At 37.4% G+C, this 20218-nt stretch overlaps 1 protein-coding gene and 1 pseudogene across 11 annotated transcripts in view; both read left to right on the forward strand.

The window, feature by feature from the left end:
• Positions 1–20218, forward strand: part of SYT16 (synaptotagmin 16) — a 305125-nt gene that overhangs the window by 40578 nt on the left and 244329 nt on the right. For 2 of the 11 annotated variants that reach the window (XR_010150960.1, XM_063792950.1), the window contains exon 1: positions 11239–11965. The exons of 8 other annotated variants lie outside the window; for them this stretch is intronic. The gene's annotated coding sequence lies outside the window, so the exon portion shown is untranslated. Of the gene's footprint in view, positions 1–11238; positions 11966–20218 lie in introns of those variants that run through there. One more of the 11 variants, XM_063792947.1, reaches the window with a different exon arrangement.
• On the forward strand, positions 8588–12422 carry LOC134808301 (adenylyltransferase and sulfurtransferase MOCS3-like; annotated as a pseudogene).

The raw sequence follows: 20218 nt of genomic DNA on the forward strand, positions 1-20218 counted from the left end.
CCTTTAGAGGCTGGGCATCTTTTCACTATTGCTATATTCAGGGTCAGTTTTTAATCTGCAATGAGAAACCTACTGTTATGGTTTGAGAGTTTGTGTCTCCCCAAGTACATGTGTTGAAATCCTAACCCTCGAGATGATGGCATTAGGAAGAGGTGATACGGTCATGAGGGAAGAACCTTCGTAAATGGGAATAGTGCTAAGGCCTTCATAAAATAGGGCTAAGGCCTTCTGCTATCTTCTTTGTACCTTCTACACAGGGAGAAGGTACCATCTATGAATCAGGAAACAGAACTTCACCAGATACCAGATCTGCTGGCACTTTGATCTTGGAACTTTCCAGCCTCCATAACTGCAAGAAATAAATTGCTATTGTTTTTAAGCCGCTAGCTTATGGCATTTTGTTACAGCAGTCTGAATGGACAAAGACACATGTTGCAAATGGGAAAACTTGGGGATAGGGAACGGATGGGTTTTTAAGGAAGGAGCTTCTCGGGGAAATAGTAGTGGGAGCACAATTTATTATTGGAGGTCTTTCAGTCTGTGATTACCTTTGGAATTATTAGGATTTTTCATGGACATCTTATTCATCAAGGACATAAAATTTGAACTTTTGATCTAATGTCTAAATGTGTCTCTATATACATGCATATTGATACTGTAAGTCAAAAAGGTGTACACATAATACACGTAATCTATGAACATCATAGTTTACCCTACCGTACTTTAAATATGCTCAGAACACTTACTTTAGCCTATATATATTAGGTTGATACACACACACCCCCACCCCAATATGTGTATATGTACATACACATATGCACATACACACATGTATACATGTATATATACTTTTTCCAGAGATATACTTGTGAGATTGAAAGAAGGCATTAGTATTCATTATGCAACTTTAAACTTGGGTTCTAGATCACACCACTGTGAATTAAGGTATTTATATATCTAGTGATTATCTTGTAAATAATATAATTTTGCCACTTTTTTCAAAAGGGGCTAATTTGTTGAATGAAAAAATTTAAAATATACTCCAATGATGTTAAAATCTCTTCTGGCATTTCCTAATTTTTATTATACTAACTTTACCTAGTTTTAATCATACTACACACACACGCGCACGCGCGCGTGCACATGCTTATACCTCTCTCGGAGACCCTTGTCACTATTACTATAGTAAGAAATAGTAAGTGGATTGGCTTTTGCTTGTGCCTTTCCTTTTTTCACATGTTCAATGTTTATAATGTCACTGCTCTGGTTTGCCAACCCAGAAAGTCAGCCCATCTGGGAGTCCTTCTTGTGCATTTGTTTAGGGAGAAAACTGGTTTCCTTGGACTCCTTTGACCAATTTAGCAAAGTGAGGAAAGAGAGGAACCCAACATTGATTGCCTCCCTAGAAACATACGCATCACTCGTGGTTATTCTATCTTGTGTATATATGTGTGTATACATTCATATGGAGCAGCAGTTTTTTGCAGTGTGTTTTTCTCCACACTTACCTAAAGTTTATAAAAACTGTTGCTTATTCTTTTTTTTTCCCACTAGCTTAGCCCATGGCATGCACAGTGAATATTTCCACCACTCCCACCCTGCCTCTATATATAGAAAAGGACTTGTGGGATCTTTCTTTCGCTTGTCTCATATTAGTGAAAATCTAGCACCTTGGGTTTTTCTCTCATCACACTTGCTTGTATAGGAAATGGGGAAGCAAGGTTATATGAGTACCTTATCTACAAGGACTGAGATAAATTTATTGATTGTTAGCTTGGTGTCCAGAAAGTTTTTCTCTTTTTGTAATTCATTAACTACAAATCAAAGACAGAGTCCTTCAAGTCAAAAGGTGACTTAGGGCATATTTACATTTTCAGAATCTATTTAATGCTATCTGAGTCCAAGTTAATTTCCTAAGGAAGGTAAGGAACAAGTTTATCTTGCACCTATTGGTGGATTAATTAGACTATAATTTTGCATGGAACTACAGATGTATACAGATGCTCCTTGACTTATGATGGGGTTGTGTCCTGATAAACCCATCATAAGTTGAAAATAATTGTTAAGTCGAAAATGTGTTTAATACACATAACCTGCCAAACATCATAGTTTAGCCTACACTACCTTTAATATGCTCACAACACTTATACTGGCCTAGAGTTGGGCAAACTTATCTAGCACAAAACCTATTTTATAATAAATTATTGAATATCTCATGTAATATATTGAATACTGTACTGAATGTGAGAAACAGGATGGTTTTATGGGTACTCAAAGTATGGTTTCTACTGAATACATATTGCTTTTGCACCATTGTAATGTTGAAAAAAATCTTGAGTTGAACCATCCTAAGTTGGGGACTATCTGTATGTGTATTTAATAGGATGACTATTAAACTACTAGAAACTATTATAAAAAAATTTACCATAAGAGTAGAGTGGTAATTATGTTGTTATTTATTTATCAGTTATAATGCCTAGGCAAAGTTTTTCTACTTCTTCATGATTAGGGAGCAGAATCCAATAGACCCATGAAAGAGGGTCCAGTCCTTTTGCAATAAACCTGAATGGTTTGAATAAATCTAAACTGACTCAGCTGAAAAAAAGACTCTCACAAGTAACATTTAAAATTAACATGTGAGTTTTATATCTTCCCATTCAAATGTTATCTCCAATGTCTGCAAAGGGATATAAAAAGGAGGAGCCAGGAGTGTATGTGGTGTGGTTGAGGAATGGCGGGGGGTCAGTCCACCTGGAGCAGAGCGAGTGGAAGGGAGTGCAGGAGGAGGGAGGTTAGAGAAATGATGGACAGCCAGATGTGACGGGATGGCCCCTGGAAACTGGCAGGAAGGCTTTGGATTTTACTTCGAATGATATTTGAAGCTATGAAGAGTTTTGACAACAGAATAATGTTATCTAACACATGCATCTCAACAGGCTTGCTCTGGCTGCTGCTTTGACGGTCGACTAAAGATGGGTGACAGTGGCATCAGGTAGAATGTAGACAACAGATGACGGCAGCAGGGGAGGAACAGTGGAAATGGTGAGAATAGTCAGATTTTGGAGATATACACACACTTATCTCCAATATAATATTTTATACATATGCACATATACTATTTAATACATACATACTATTTTGAGCATAGAACAGACTGGATTTGCCGATAGACTGAAGTATGAGAGATACTGAAGATCATTCTAAAGCTTTTGCCCTGAGAAACTGGAGGGCAGGAGATGCCATAAATTTACAGGGGAAGACTGTGGAAGGAGCGGGTTTGGGCAGGTGAGGGTTGGGGATGAGTGGAGATCAGGAATTTCGTTTTGGGAACACCAAGTCTGAGATGTCTATTAAACATCCTATTGGAGATATTGAATAAGCAGTTAGGTGTTTGAGTCTGGAGATCAAAGGAAAGATCTGGGCTTGATATAGAAATATGAGAGTCATCAGCATTTGGGAGATGTTTAACACCATGATTTGACATTACCAATGGAGTAAGCATAGGCATGGGAGACATGTGGCCAAGGACCCAGAGTTTAGGGAGGAAGAACTAGCAGGGATGAGAAGGAGCAGTCAGTGAGGTAGGAGGAAACACACGATATTTAATATCCTAGAAGCCAAGAAAAATCTGCTTCAAAAAAGAGAATGATCAACCATGTCAAATGTGGTTAAGTTAGATGAGGATCATCTTAGTTTGGGTTCTCTAAGGCAGAGATGGTGGACAAGGTATTTATTTGGGAGATGATCCCAGGAACAGGAATGAGAGAGTAGAGAAGTGAGATAGTGAAAGAAGAAAGCCAATAAAGGGTGTGTTATTGAGATGGTTGCTCCAGACTGTGGGGTCAGCTCCACTGAGACATCTAAGAAGGATGTAAAGTGCCAGCCACAATTTTCTGCTCAGACAATGGGAAGCTGGGACATGTGTCTGGTCCCCCTTGGTTGAGGGTTTTCTTGAGAGTGTTAACTCTTCTCTACTTCTGGGATTTGCAAGCTCTTGTGGGCGAAACCTTGAGGCTGAAAGCAGAGAGAGATGACATGGGTGCTTGTTAAGGAATGCTGTTAATGAGCACGGAACCAACTGCAGCTATGCCTGAAATTAGAGGTGGGCCCAGGGAACATGACATGTACCATAGAAAGTGTCTACTTCGAAGATTGACAGTTGACTGCCAGAGTTTACAAAGTGGGTTTCCCTAGTGACCTTGAGAAAGCAATGTAATGCAGTGGTGGGGTACGCCTGGTTGGAGTTGGTTAAGGAAGAGGGGCTGGAAACAGCGTATAGACAGTACTAAAGGACAGTGCAGTCAAGAGGCTGGAGGGGAAGTGGGAGCAAGAGATTTTCTTCTTAAGATGGGAGAAATAATAGCATGTACACTGATAGGAATAACTCAGTAGAAAGGGAAAAATCTCTGATGCAGGAGAGAAAGAATTGATGGAACAGTGTCTTTGAGTAGAAGAGAGGTTGGAATCCAGTGCATAAATGGAGGATTTGACCTAAGATGGGAACACAAGCAATTCATCTCTAATAAAAGGGAAGAAAGAGTATATGGAAGGAAAGTTTGGTCCCTTCTGATTGTCTGTCTGACTGTCTGTCATTTTGAAAGGGGGAAAAAACATTCAAAATTTATTTTCCAGCAGACAGCATCGTGGATAAAACTACAGGGGTTTCTCTGTAGATCATACATTCACAAGACATTATCATCTCAACAGTGAGAAAGCCACTGTTGTGTTCTCTGTAACAGTATCCACTTCAGAGTGTAAGCATGTACTATTGTGTTCACTTACAATTCCAGAAGGAAAGGCACAGCTTGGCAAAAAAAAAGAAAAAAAGAAAAAAAAAATTGGGGAATCCTAAAGTCAAGGTGCAATAACTAAGAGACAAAACTTGACAAACAGTCTTAGGTCCACATTTCAATCAGGGCCTTCCGCATACAGGGGAAAGACTTTTCCACCCAGAAGTTAGGATCTTTCTTTCTCTTTTCCCGTTAAGCCATTAGAGGAACAATAATTCATATGCTCAATGTTATTACATGTACAAAAGGAGATTATAAAAAAATGGAATAAAAAAATCATCTTGAACATTCAGTTCTTCCCACCAATACATCAACTCTTAAGTTTAAGACAGGGCCTGGGAATACTTCAGTGGTCTTAAAATAGGAAAGCAGAGACTATGACTACAACAAATAAAAAATAAATGAGGTAGATAAAATAAAGCTTTCACACCCAGGATTTGCCTGTTCCAACTTCCTAGCCTTCATGAAATACCCAGGAAAAAAAGTCTTCGTAATTACTTGGCGTAAGTCGCACCAAGGAAATTAAACAAAAAAATTAGTACGTGAACTTGTGATAGGAAACGTGTCCTTCCATAAGTTTCTTCTCAAGAATGAAAAACTAGTTTTTCAATAGAGTAGGCACTGATACAGGGATTAAGAAGAAATCACTTAGGCAGATAGTAAGGTTATGGGAGTCCTTGGTAAGGCTTTTTAATGAAAAGCAGCCCCAAATCATTTTCTTTTTTCTTTTCTTTTCTTTCTTTTTTTTTTTTTTTTTGAGACGGAGTCTCACTCTGTTGCCCAGGCTGGAGTGCAGCTGTGCGATCTCGGCTCACTGCAAGCTCCGCCTCCTGGGTTCAGGCCATTCTCCTGCCTCAGCCTCCCGAGTAGCTGGGACTACAGGCGCCTGCCACCACGCCCGGCTAATTTTTTTTTTTTTTTTTTTGTATTTTTAGTAGAGACGGGGTTTCACCGTGTTAGCCAGGATGGTCTCGATCTCCTGACCTCATGATTCGCCCGCCTCGGCCTCCCAAAGTGTTGGGATTACAGGCGTGAGCCACCGCGCCCGGCCAGCCCCAAATCATTTTCTAACAAAGAGCAGCCTGTAAAGTCGAGCTGCAGACATAGACAGCCAACCTGGGAGCTTGCACTAGTGAATGCTGGCGGGAACTAGGGACTAGACATGTTGGCTCCATCTTCCTTTAGGTGCCAGCCATGTGTACAGTAAAGAGCGACAAGATGGCGGCCAGACACGGAGAGTTCATTAGCATAATAAGATTAGGGTGGGGTGACCGGGTTTGGGCGTGCTATGTAAACTTCACATTTGATTAAACCAATCTGTGAGCCCTACCTACCTAAATCAGACACCACCTCCTCAAGCTTTACTATAAAATCCGGCACATCCACAGCCAGCCCATCTTTTCCGCTCGGAAAACCCCTCTCTCTCTCGACAGAGAGAGCTGTTTCTCTTCTTCTGCCTATTAAACCTTTGCTCCTAAAAGTTTAGGACACAGACACAAACTCCTTGTGTCTGTGTCCTAAATTTTCCAATGCCAAATGGTGAACCCCTGGATATATACCCCAGACAATGTAGCCTCCTCAGCACTGGAAAACCAAATTAAGTCACCTGAGATTCGTAGCTCAAGTGCCCACAGGAAGATGAAGGCATCTGGGAAGTGTGGGGAGGACATTGGCACACTTGGGGCTCCAACCGAACTATATTATAATAAGCAGCAACACATTGACTCCCTAAAGACTAACATAAATCCATTTGAAGGCATCTTAAGGTTCTAAGGTTGAAATAATTTTATAATTCTTTGTTTGGAAAAGTACATTCAAAAGAAAACAAAAAGATGAGGATAAGGTCGGGGACATATAAAACAAGTCCCTAAATAGATGACAGACCTTGTTCATGTACCCACATACAGTTGCCACAGAAATATACAGTACCCTTCTCCTCAATTAGGCTCAATAGTCGTCTTTTCCACTGTGGTTCAGTACGTTTTAATGGTTCCACCTTGAAATAGGTAACAATCTTTGGAAAAAGTCACTCTAGGTTGCACAAAGGTTTTATGTTTACAGTTTGGTACAAGTAACAAAGCTACTTTGAAAGAACTGCTTCTTTCCAAACAACAACGACAACAAACCATTCTAGCCTGTATTTGTTTGGGTGTGATTTATTTTTAGTTTTCATTTTTTGCAAAGCAGCACAGAAGCAATTATAGGAGTGTAGTAATAACCTTTGTAAACATCATTTGCATATCAGTAAGAACTGATTGTCTTTCATTCCTTTTTAGTGAAAGAGGAAGCAAGATGATCAACTCAGAGTGAATAAGGTTGGGGAGGTGCTGGCAGTTTGAGATTTGTCATCTAGGACTGCAGTGCACAAAGTGGCCAGTTGGGGAGCCCTTGGTTACTGACTTGCCAGGAGATGAGTACAGAAAGTGAGAGTAAGCTTTTAGAAACTGTTATAGCACTTGACATTGCTATAACATTTTTATTGTATTTTTAAAAAGTATTGGTCTATAATGGATTGGAAATAAAAACATCTAGTCCTCACAGCAGATAGTTTAAGAGGCACTGGGCCGAGAGAATGGGAGAAAATGGAGTAGGGAAAAGTAGAAAGATTGCTGCACTACATTGAGGATCCACCTGAGGCTTGTGGCCATGAATTTCATGTGAGGCCATTCGATTCAAGAGTGTTTTTCTCCAGCCTTGTTTAGCTATGTTGATACAGGCAGTGTTGGATTTTACCAGGGTGTGGTTTTGCTAAGTGGGCCTAATGCAGTGGGAAGATGCAAGTGTTTAGGAAGTATTCAAGTGAGGTGTACGGAGACTGACCATGGCATTTTAAGCTGGGGGAAGAAGAAAGCAATCGGAGGAGGGTGAGAGGCGGTGACGAAAGTGGTAGGATGGATGGAATCTAGGACCAGGAAGAATCAAGTTGGCTGGAGTTGGAATGTAGGACCAGCAAGGAGTGAACTAGAAGTATGGAAGGTGGTGATCAGAGAGTGGGATTCCTGATAATGAGATTCATCACAATACTGCTCACCAGCTGGGAGGGAATCTGAATTAATTATTTTGTATATATCCAGTGGACTATTTTGTAGCCATTAGAGCTCATGTTGTCATTCTGTTTCTTTATGGGCACAGAAATGTTCAGGATATCTTAAGTGAAAAAAGCTTACCAATTTGCAAAATTAAGTGGCAAAATTTACTAATTTTTTTTGGTAAAAATATAAACATTTTAATGCACAGAAGTCTTAACTGTGGTAGTATCTGGATGGTTGAATCACAGATGCCTTTTACTTTCTTTCGGATAATCTCCTTTTTGTTTTCGAGACAGGGTCTCCCTCTGTTGCCCAGGCTGGAGTGCAGTGCAAACATGACTCACTACAGCCTTGATCTCTTGGGCTCAGGCTCTTGCTTCAGCCCCCCATGTAGCTGGGACCACAGGCATGTGCCATCATGCCTGGCTTATTTTTATATTTTTTGTAGAAACGGGGTTTTGGCATGTTGCCCAGGCTGGTCTCGAATTCCTGGGCTCAAGCAATCTGCCCACATTGGCCTCCCAACGTGCTGGGATTATAGGTATGGGCCACCATGCCCAGCCTGTTTGATAGAATTCTTACATAGGCATATTTTAGAGATACTGGGGATTCAGTTCCAGCCTATTGCAATAAAGCAAGTATCTCAATAAAGTGAGTCACACAAATGTTTTGGTTTCCTAGTGCATATAAAAGTTACGTTTACACCATGCTATAGTTTATTAAGTATACAATAGCATCATATCCAAAAAAATACCTACCTTAATTAAATATACTTTATTGCTAAAAAAAATACTGGCACAGAGTCACAAAGTGAGCACATACTTTGGAAAAATAGTGCTGACAGACTTGCTTGATGTAGGGTTGCTACAAACTTTCAATTTGTAAAAAAAAATACACAATATCTGCAAATCACAATAAAATGAAGCGCAATAAAGTGAGCTATGTGTGCTTTATTGTTATATTCTTATAGCTTTATGAAAGTATACTTTGCATGCAAAAATTCACCAGTTTTAAGTGTACCATCCTATAACTTTTGACAAATGTATAGTTTTGAAACTACCACCACATTCATCTTGTAGAACATTTCTCTCATGCCAAAAAATTTCCCTTGTCCCCCATTGCAGTCAGTCTCCTCTCCCACCTCCCAGACCCTGGAAACCAGTGATCTGCTTTCCATCATGATAGTTTTGTCTTCTCTAAAATTTTATATAGATGGGATCATATCATATGTCATCTTTTGTGTCTGGCTTCTTTCACTTAACATAATGCTTTGGAGATTCATCATTGTTCTTGTGTGCATCAATGTTTATTCCCTTTTAAAAAGTAGACATATTTTAGAGTAGTTTTAGGTTCACACTAAAATTGAAGGAGAGGTGCAGGGATTTCCCACCTATGCCCTGCCCCTACACATGCACAGCCTTCTTCACTATCAGCATCTCCCACTAGACTGATACATTTGTTAACACTGAGGAACCTACCCTGGCATGTCATCATCATCCAGAGTCCAGAGTTCACATTAAGGTTCACTCTTGGTGTTGTACATTCTCTGAGTTTGGACAAATGTATAGTGACATGCATTCATCATTATAGTATCATACAGAGTAGTTTCACTGCCCTAAACATCTTCTGTGCTCTGTCCATTCATCCTTCTACCCTTTCTAACCCCTGGCAATTACTGATATTTTTACTGTCTCCACAGTTTTTGTCTTTTCCATAATGTCATACATATGGTTGGAATCATACAGGATATAACCTTTTCAGATTGACTTCTTTCACTTTGTAATATGCGTTTAAATTTCCTCCATGGCTTGTCATGGGTTGATAGCTTATTTCTTTTTAGCACCGAATAATGTTCTGTTGTCTAGATTCACCACAGTTTGTCTATCCGTTTACCTATTGAGGGACATCTTGGTTGCTTCCAAGTTTTGGCAATTATGAATAAAGCTGCTATAAACATTCATGTGCAGTTTTTTGTGTGGACATATATTTTCACGTCCTTTGGGTAAATACTAAGGAGAATGACTGCTGGATCATATGGTAAAAGTGTGTTTAGTTTGGTAAGAAACTTCCAAACTGTCTTCCAAAGTGGTTGTACCATTTTGCATTCCCACCAGCAATGAATGAGAGTTCCTGTTGTTCCACAACCTCTCCAGCATTTGGTGTTGCCAGTGTTCTGGATTTTGGCTATTCTTTTACATGGTATCTCATTGTTTTAATTTACCTTTCCCTGACAACATATAATCTTGAACATCTTTTTACATGTTTATTTGCCATCTGCGCATCTTCTTTGGTGAGGTGTTTGTAAAGCTCTTTGGCCCATTTTTCAATCAGGTTGTTGGTGTTCTTACTGTTGAATTTTAAGAGTTCTTTGTATATTTTGGATAACAGTTCTTTATCAGATAGTGTTTTGCAAATATTTTATTCCAGTCTGTGGCATATGTTCTCATTCACTTGACTTTCTCTTTCACAGAGCAGAAATATTTAATTTTAATAAAGTCCAACTTATCAATTCTTTCTTTTGTGGATTGTGCCTTTGGTGCCGCATCTAAAAAATCATCACCAAATCCAGATCATCTAGATTTTCTCCTATGTTATCTTCTAGGGGTTTTGTAGTTTAGTGTTTTACATTTAAGGCTGTGATCCATTTTGAGTTAATTTTTGTGAAGGGTGAAATGTCTGTCTAGATTCATTTTTTTTTTTTTTTTGCATATCAATGCCCAGTTGTTCCAGCACCAGTTGCTGAAAAGGTTATCTTTGCTCCATTGTGTTGCCTTTGCTCCTTTGTCAAAAATCAGTTGACTGTATGTATGTGGGTCTAATTCTTGGCCCTCTGTTTTATTCTATTGATCAATTTATTCTTTCACCAATGCTACATTGTCTGTAGTTTTATAGCACGTCTTGAAGTTGGGTAGTATCAGTCCTCCAACTTTGTTGTTCTTCAATACTGCATGGACTATTCTGGTAATTTGTTCTGTTTTATGTGGAGGAATATACTTTTGTATGAATAGACCACAATTTGTTTATCCATTCACCAATTGGTAGACTTGGGGTTGTTTCAAATTTTCGACTATTATGAATAAAACTATTACGACCCAGGAGGAGGTACCCCCCTTACAGGCTGACGTTGTCCAACGTGAGGAGGAATTGAATTCCCTGAAGCAGAAGCTGGCAGCGGCCCTTTTGGCGGAGCAGGAACCGCAGCCAGAACGACTGGTTTCGGTGTTGCAGCGGCCGCGGAAGGCCACTCTGTTCCAAGATGAGATTCTGCGCTATAGCCGGCAGTTAGTGCTGCCCGAGCTGGGCGTGCACAGACACGTGCTAGTCGTGGGCTGCGGTGGGCTCCGCTGTCCACTGGCGCAGTACTTGGCGGCGGCCGGCGTGGGCCGCCTTGGCCTTGTGGATTATGACGTGGTAGAGATGAGCAACCTGGCCCACCAAGTGCTGCATGGCGAGGCACTGGCTGGACAGGCCAAGGCCGCTTCGGCCGCCGCCTCGCTGCGCGGCCTCAATTTGGCGGTGGAATGAGTGCGGTACACTCAGGCCCTTTTATGCCGGTCACTACCCTAGACCCGCTCCGCCGATATGATGTGGTGGCGACTGCTCGGACAACGTGTCCACTCGCTACCTGGTTAATGACGCATGTGGCTGGCCGGTTGGGCCCTAGTGTCTGCCAGTGCCTTGCGCCTGGAGGGCTAAATCACAGTCTACCATTATGACGGTGGGCCTTGCTATCGCTGCATATTCTCCCAGCCACTCCCAGCGGAGACAGTGACCAACGGCACGGACGGCGGGATGCTCCGTGTCTTAACCGGGGTCCTGGGCTGCCTGCAGGCCTTGAAAGTGCTGAAAATTGCTGCGAGTCTGGGCCCCTCTTACAGTGGCAGCCTGTTGCTCTTTGATGCCCTGAGAGGGCATTTCCGCTGTATTCGGCTGCGGAGCTGCAGGCTCGACTGTGCAGCTTGCGGGCAATGGCCCACTGTGACTCATCTGCTGGACTGTGAAGCCTCCTGTGGCTCCTCAGCCACCGATAAATGCCGCTCCCTGCAGTTACTGAGCCCAGAGGATCGTGTTTCTGTCACTGACTATAAGTGACTTCTGGGTTCTGGGGCACCCCATCTGTTGCTGGACATCAGGCCTAAGATGGAGGTGAGCATCTGTCTTTTGCCTCATGCCCTACACATCCCTCTGAAATATTTGGAACGCAGGGATGCGGAGAGCCTGAAGCTCTTAGGAGAAGCAGTCCGGGAAGGGAAGCAGGGCACACAAGAAGGGGCTGCTCTCCTCATTTATGTGATTTACAAACTGGGAAATGAATCACAGAAAGCCGTGAAGATCCTCCAGGCCTCATCAGCAGCTCAAGAGTTAGATTATTTAACAGTTTGGAATATTGTGGGGGACCTCATGGCCTGGGCTGCCCAAAACGGTGGAACATTTCCACAGTACTAAGGTGACTGGTATAGTCTGATGGGAAAGATGTGGATTGCCGTAATACCGCAAAGATATATTTATTTGCATTTTTCAGTAATATACATAGGAGCTGGAGATTCTACAGTATCTGTGAATACATGGACTCCTTTTTTATAAAGAGTTTTAAAAATTGTTATATATTGGGTGACTTATTAATGGATTATACTGTTTCTGGGAATCATCATTTTTTTTCAGCACATGGAGGGTGTCTTGAACATGTGAGATGTAATGTGACAGGATTTTGTATTTAAGCTGCAGATCATTTACCTGTCCTTATTTTCCACCTCCCCCAGTCAAAATGCTTTCTAAATCATTTTATATCTGGAATTAAGGTGCAGTAAACTTAGTCTTATGAAATTGATCACAGATTATATACTTAGGATCAGTTTACTGTTTACTTAAGAAATTATTGGATCTTATTAATACTTCAGATGATAGAATACATCCTACAGAAATATATGTTTAAAATGTAAATTGTTTTAATTATTCAGAAAGTGGGTCATTCTATTTGGCATTTTGAATTAGTATCAAAATGAGATCTTTAAAGTTTACCAAAATAAAGGAAACCACCTTTGTAGTCTGAAAAAAAAAAAAAACTATTATGAATACTCGTGTATAAGTATTTGTGTGGATACATGCTTTAATTTTTCTTGGGTAAATACCTAGGAGTTGACTTGCTGGGGCTGGGTTACATGGTAGATGGGTACACATTTAGCTCTACAGAAAATTGCCAAAAAAGGAAGAGGAGGGTGGGGGAGAAAGGAAAAAATAATTGCCAAAATGTTTTCCATAGTGGCTGTACCATTTTGTATTCTCCCTAGCAATGTATGACATTTCCAGTTGCTTTACATCTTCTATTATACTTGATATCGTCAATTTATTTTTATTTTTGTCATTCTCATGGTTATAAGAAGGTATCTCATGTTGGTTTTAATTTGCATTTTTCCAATGACTAATGATGTTGACCATCTTCTCATATGCTTATTTGCCATCTATACCTCTTCTTTGGTAATGTATGTGTTCAAATCTTTTGTTCATTTAAAAATTATGTTTGTCTTATTATTGCATTATGAGGGTTCTTTAGTGTGCATACAAGTTCTTTGTCAGACATATATTTTGCAAATATTCTCCTGTAGTCTGTGGCTTGCCTTTTAGTTTTTCTAACAGCATGCTTTAAAGAGTAAAAATTTTAAATTTTGATAAAATCCAATTATTTTTTCTTTTATATTTAGTGCCTTCTGTGTTCTACAGAAGAAATCTTTCCCTAATCCAAAGTCAAAAGAATTTTCTCCAATGTTTTTTCCTAGAAGTTTTATAGTTTTAGATGTTACATTTAGATCTGTGATGCATTTTATATTTTTGCTTATGTTGTGAGCTAAGGGTCTAGGTTCATTTTTTTTTTCATATGCACATGTAATTATTTTAACAGCACTTGTTGAGATTATCCTTTCCCGGTTGCATTATCTAGGCATTTTTCCTGAAAAGTATTTATATATGTTTGAGATTATTTCTGGAGTCTCTCTTCTCTTTCATTGTTCTATATGTCTATCTTTATGCTAATATCATACTGCTTTGATTACTGTAGCTTTATATATAATAAGTGTTGAAATCAGGTAGTGTAAATCTTTTTCTTTTTCATTTTTTCAATCCTGTTTTGGGTAATCTAGGTCATTTTATTTCCATGTAAATTTTAGAATTAACTCATCATTTTCTGTGAATAAATTCTTCCTGGATTTTCTTGTTTGTACGTTAAAATTTGTTGACAAAAAGAAATAAATGGCATATAGGTTGAAAAGGAGGAAGTAAAACCCTTTATTTGCTGATTTAACCTCAGAGTGACTCATTTTCTCATGCGGTTTGTGAGAATTTTGCTAGTTTGTCTTCAGTGAATTTCCCCTATACCCAACGACTAGAAGACCCATACGGTCTGAACTATGAATCGGAATCTACATAAAAGCTACTAGAATTAATAAATGAGTCTAACAAGATGCAAGGGAAAATATACAAAAATTGTTTTTCTATATACTAGCAATTAACTTAAAACAATATTATTTACAATGAAAATACATTACTATTTACAATAAAAAACAATACTATTTACATCAGCATAAGAAATATGACAGACTTAGGAAGTGATTTAACAAGTTTGTACCGTTGAATAGGATGACCTTGCTCCCAGTCTTGGGGGAAAGCATTTAGTCTTTTACCATTAAGTCTGCTGTTGCTTGTAGATTTTTCAAAGATGCTCTTTATGAAGTTGAGGCAGTTTCCTTCTATTCCTAGTTTGCTGAAAGTTTTGATCAAAAATAGATGTTGAATTTTGCCAAGTGCTTTTTCTGTATCTGTAGAGAAGATCATATGGTTTTCTTTAACTAGTCTGTTAATATGTTGAATTACATTGAGTTTTGAATGTTGAATCAGTCTTGTATTATTGGGATAAACTCCACTTGTTCTTACGTATTACCTCTTTTAGGTTGGGTTTCTTTGGATAACATTTTAAGAGTTTTGTGTGTCTCTATTCTTGTTCATGAAAAATATTGGTCTAAATTTTCTTTCCCTAAAGTAGAGAGTAGAATAATAGTTGCCAGAGTCTGGGAAGGGTAGTGGCGAGGGGGCCATAAAGTGGAGATAGTTAATGGGTACAAAAATACAGTTAGAATGAATAACATCTAGTATTGAGTAGGACAATAGGGTGATAGTAGTTAACATAATTTATTGTATATTTTAAAATAACCAACAGAGTGGAATTGGAATGTTACTAACACAAAGAAATGATAAAGGCTGATTTGATAATTAAAAATTGTATGCCTGTATCAAAACATCACATGAACCCCATAAATATGTAAAACTATAATGTACACATAATTAAAAATAAAAATTAAAACGACTTTTCCTTATAGTTTTTCCTTAGCTTTGATATCAAGATAATTTTGGCCTCATAGAATGAATTGGGAGGTATTTCCTAATCTTCCATTTTTTTGAAGTGTTTGTGAAAAGCTGATATTATTTTGTTTTAAAATGTTTACTAGAATTTCCTAGTGAAGTTTTCTAGTCCTGGAGGCTCTTTTTTTTTTAAGCTATACATTCAATTTCTTTAATAGATATTAGGCTATTTTTGTGTTTTGTTTCTTTTTGAGTAGACCTTGGTAGTATGTGTGTTTCAAGAAACTTGTCCATTTCATTAATGTTTTCAAGTTTATTGGCATAATGTTGTTCATAATATTCGCATTAGCCTTTTAATGTCTATAGGATTTAAGGAGATGTTCTTTCTCTCTTTTCTGAGAATAGTGTCTTGTCTCTTTTTTTAATCTTAATCAGTGTGATTAGAGGTTTATCAATTTTATTGTTTTTTCCAAAGAAATAACATTTGGTTTAGATTTTTTTTGTTATTTAAAAAAATTTTATTTCATTGATTTTTGCTTTCATCTGCTTATTATTTCCTTTCATCTGCTTACTTTGTTATATTTTGCTCTTATTTGTCAGATTTCTTAAAATGGAAGCATTGATTTTAAATATTTGTATTTTTATAATATAAACACTACTTTTGCTGCATTGCATACATTTTGGTATATTTTGTCTTCATTTTTATTCATTTCAAAAATTTTTTAAATTTCCCTTTTGACTTCTTTTAATCATGGGATATTTATAAGTATGTTCTTTAGTTTCCAAATATTTGGGGGAACTGTCTAGAAACCTTTTTATTATTGATTTCTTATTTAACTCTCTTTCAATAACATTTGTATGAGATGATTCCTTTTAAATGTGTTAAGACTTGTTTTGTTGCCCAGATTATGGTCTGGGTAAATGTCCCATGTTCACTTTATAAGAATATTTTGTTTTTGTTGGTTGTTCTATAAATGCTGATTAATTTTATTGATAGTGTTTTTCTAGTGTTTTATATCCTTACTGAATTTCTGTCTACCTTTTCTATCAATTATTGAGGTTCTGGTATTAAAATATCCAACAATGCTTATGAATTAGTCTGTACATTTATCCTTCTAATTCCATTAGCATTTGCTTCATGCATTTTGAAGTTTTTTATTATCTGAATAAACATTCAAGATTTCTATGTACTCCTGATGACTTGATCCCTTTATCATTATGAAATGATCCTTTTCTTTGGTAATATTTTATTGTGAAATTTAACCTTAGTATAGCCACTCAGCTTTATTTTGGTTAGTTTTAGTGTGGTTTATCTTTTTTCTATCTTTTTTACTTGTAATAATTCTGTCTTTTTACTTAAAGTGTATTTCTTGTAGATAGCATACATAGTTGAGTATTATCCTTTTATCCAATTTTATAGTCTGTTTTTTAGTTGGTGAGTTTAGACATTTCCATTTAAGGTTGGATTTAAACCTACCATTTTATTATTTGTTTTCTATTTGTCTTACCTGTCTTTATTCTTTTTGCTTTGTTTCTACCTTCTTTTGGATTAAATGAAAATTTATTAATATTATATTTTAGGTTTTTTTGGCTTATTAGCTCTATCTTTTTTGTTTAATGGTTGCTCTAGAGTTTACAGTATAACTTTTAAATTTATTAACATCTACTTTCAAATAATATTACAGTGATTTCCACATATTTTAAGAAACTTAAAATTGTATAGTTCTAGTTCTCTTGGTCTTTGTGTTGTTGTCATACATTTTACTGCCACATATGTTATACACCCAACTGCTATGGACTGAATGTTTGTATCCTTCTACAACTCACCTATTGAAGCCTAATGCCCAATGTGATGGCATTTGTAGGTGAAAGCTTTGGGAGATAGTTAGGTCAAGAGAATGGATCCCTCATGAATGGGATTAGGGTCCTTATAATAAGAGACATGAGAGAGTTTTCTTTCTCTTTTTTTGTTCTCTGCCATGTGAGGTTATGAAGAGAAGATGGCTATCTGCAAACCTGGGAGCAGGCTCTAACCAGACACTACATCTTCCAGTGCCTTGAACTTGGACTTCCCTCCCCACAGAACTGTGAGAAATAAATATTTGTTGTTGAAACCACCCAATCTGCTAATTTGTTATAGAAGCCCAAATTGACCAAGACATGCAACAATATGTTATTATCTTTGCTTTAGAAGTTATCTTCTAAGTATATTAAAAATAAGAAAAATTTATATCTACTCACTCTTTTACCATTTCTGATGCTCTTCATCCCTTTGTGTAGATACAAATTTCCATCTGGTATTATTTACCTTTTACTGAAGGACTTCCTTTACTATGTGCAGTGATGCTCATGATACATTCTTTTAGATTTTGCATGTCTGAAAAAGTATTTACTTTCATTTTTGAAGGATATTTTTGCTAGATATAGAATTCTAGTTTGCCAGCTATTTTGTTCATTGCTTTAAATACATTGTTCCACTGTCTTCTGACTTGCATTGTTTCTGATGAGAAATATATTGTCATTCTCATTGCTGTTCCTTTGTATGTAATGTGATATCTTTTTTTTTTCTTGCCTGCTTTTCAGTTTTTGTCACTGTTTTTTTAGATACCTGATGATGATGTACTTTAGTTTGGTGTTCTTATTGTTTCTGCTTGGGGTTTACCAAACTCCTTGGATATGTAGGTTTATAATTTTCTTCATATTGGTAAAATTTTTTGGCCAATTGTTTCTTCAAATATTTTTGCTACACTTCTTTTCTCTGAGACTCCAGTTATATGTATGGTAGGCCACATGAGGTTATCTTCTTTTGAATTTCTTTTCTTAAAAGTCTTTTTACTCTGTGTGTTTTATTTTGTCTAGGTTTTATTGCAATGTCTTCATGTCCCTAAATCTTCTACAATAACTAATCTTCTGTTAATCTCATCAGTGTATTTTTCATCTCAGTTATTGTATTATTCATCTCCATAAATTTGTTATGTCTCTTTTTATCTTCCATTTCTGTTCTCAATATGCCTTTGTGGAGTACATTTATAATAGCCGTTTTAACTACCTTGCCTAATAATTCTATAATCTCTGTCATTACTGGGTCTGTTTCTAGTTATTGAATCCCTCCCACTCCCACTCCCCATTTTTCTTTTTTGCCTGCCTGGTAATTTTTGGTTGGATGTTAGATATTGTGAATTTTATATTGTTGGATGGTGGTTCATTTTATTTCTTTAAGTATTTTTGGCTATGTTCTGGAAGGCAGTTAAGCCAGCTTGACTTCATCTAGTTTTGTTGAAACTTGCATTTAAACCTTTTTAGATGGGTATAAATCATCCCATAATCTACTGCTAATTTGGCCCTACTAATGAGGCAATCAACCTTTAAGTATTCCACTTTATACTCCATATATTAGTATTTTTTGCCCACTGGCTAGTGACAACATAAATTATTCCCAGCTTTTTATGAGCTCTAGGGATTTTTTGATTGTACCTTTCTGGTGGTTCTTTTCCTGGTCTTGTTAGTTTCTTAACACACGTGTGCTGATCTGTACTCAAAGACTCAAAGGAAATCCTGTCTGTGAATGTCTCTTCTGCAGTGCTTTACCCCACAAATTCTAGTCACTGTGGCTTCCCCAAACTCCACCCTGCTTCTATTCAACTCAGCAAGACTCTGTTCTGGGTCTGTTTGGGCTCCCCTTCCCTGTCCCGTGACCTGCTCTCCAGGCAGTGAGCTGGAGCACCCACAGGGTTCACTTCGTTCATTTGTTCTTTCTCTCAGGGATCACCATTTAGTGTTGCCTGCTTTCCTGCATCTTTAAAAACCATTATTTTATATATTTTGTCCAGTGTTGTGGTTGTTTAAGGCAGAAAGATAAATTTAATCCCTATTACTATATTATGATCAGAGCTGGATTCCTTAACTAACTTTTCCACATGAAATTACAATAATTATAAAAACAATACTGCATTATAGACAATATATTAAATGATATAAAATGCCATTCTATAAAGTGTTGTCATAGCACATTTTCTTTCAGTAGTTTTTGTCGTCTATGAAGTTTTTAGGCAATATTGTTGGTAAAATGAGACTCTGGAGTTGCTTGACCCTACGATTTATTATCACTGTTCAATTTTTAATTCTTTTTTATTTTGGGAATATTATCTTCTTTAAGACTCATTTTCTTACCAGTAAAATGTGTGGGTAATTGTACCTTCCTTGCAATATTGTAGCAGGGATTGAAAATAAAATATGAAGTATTCAATAAATAGTAGTTATCAATAGTTTCAATTACACTATGTATGCAGCTTCATACCTTGATTTTAAAACAATTATAAACATTTGCTATATTGTCTTATAGCATTGATTGATGCATAATGAATGGCCCAATGCATACTCATAAACTCTTCCCTTATTTTTGTTTATTTCTTTGTAAATACATATTTTTAATTGATATATAATAGATGTACCTATTTTTAGAGTACATATATAATGTTTTGATACTTTCATATAATGTGTAAAGATCAAGTCAGGGTAATTGGGATATCAATCCTCTTAAATATTTATCTTTTTTTTATGCTAGGTCTTCCCTTATTTTTGGATATCTGGTTTATTTATAATTTTCGCCCTTAATATACCATCATACCTGGGGCTGTCTTATCTAAATTTAAAAGTTCTTAATCAGCCAATTTGAAGATAAGTCTTGATTTGAAACATCTTTGAGATCTTCCTGCATTAGTTCACATGAATTTAACTGGATCTCAGCAGCTTCAACTCTTCATTGTGCTTTTCCTGCCCCTTCCTGTTTCTTCTCAAGAGAAGACAATTTCTTGCTCATTATTTTCTGTGGTAACTGAGAAGAGGAACTGAGTAGAAAGGTGTTGGGCTGCTAAGACCCAGGGCACATCCCATATAGAATTCTTTCTACTCTGTTTTGTGCTTTGGGGAATACAGACGTTGGTTCAGCTGCCCTCATCACAGCTCATGGCTTCTCTTGTTTTATTCTCTTTCAGGGCAGGGAGTTAGCTCTTGTCTGTTTGGATGCCTAATTCAATCTCTATTGACTAT

This window comes from Pan troglodytes, chromosome 15 (assembly GCF_028858775.2).
Source record: "Pan troglodytes isolate AG18354 chromosome 15, NHGRI_mPanTro3-v2.0_pri, whole genome shotgun sequence".
In the NCBI taxonomy this organism is placed as follows: Eukaryota; Metazoa; Chordata; class Mammalia; order Primates; family Hominidae; genus Pan; species Pan troglodytes.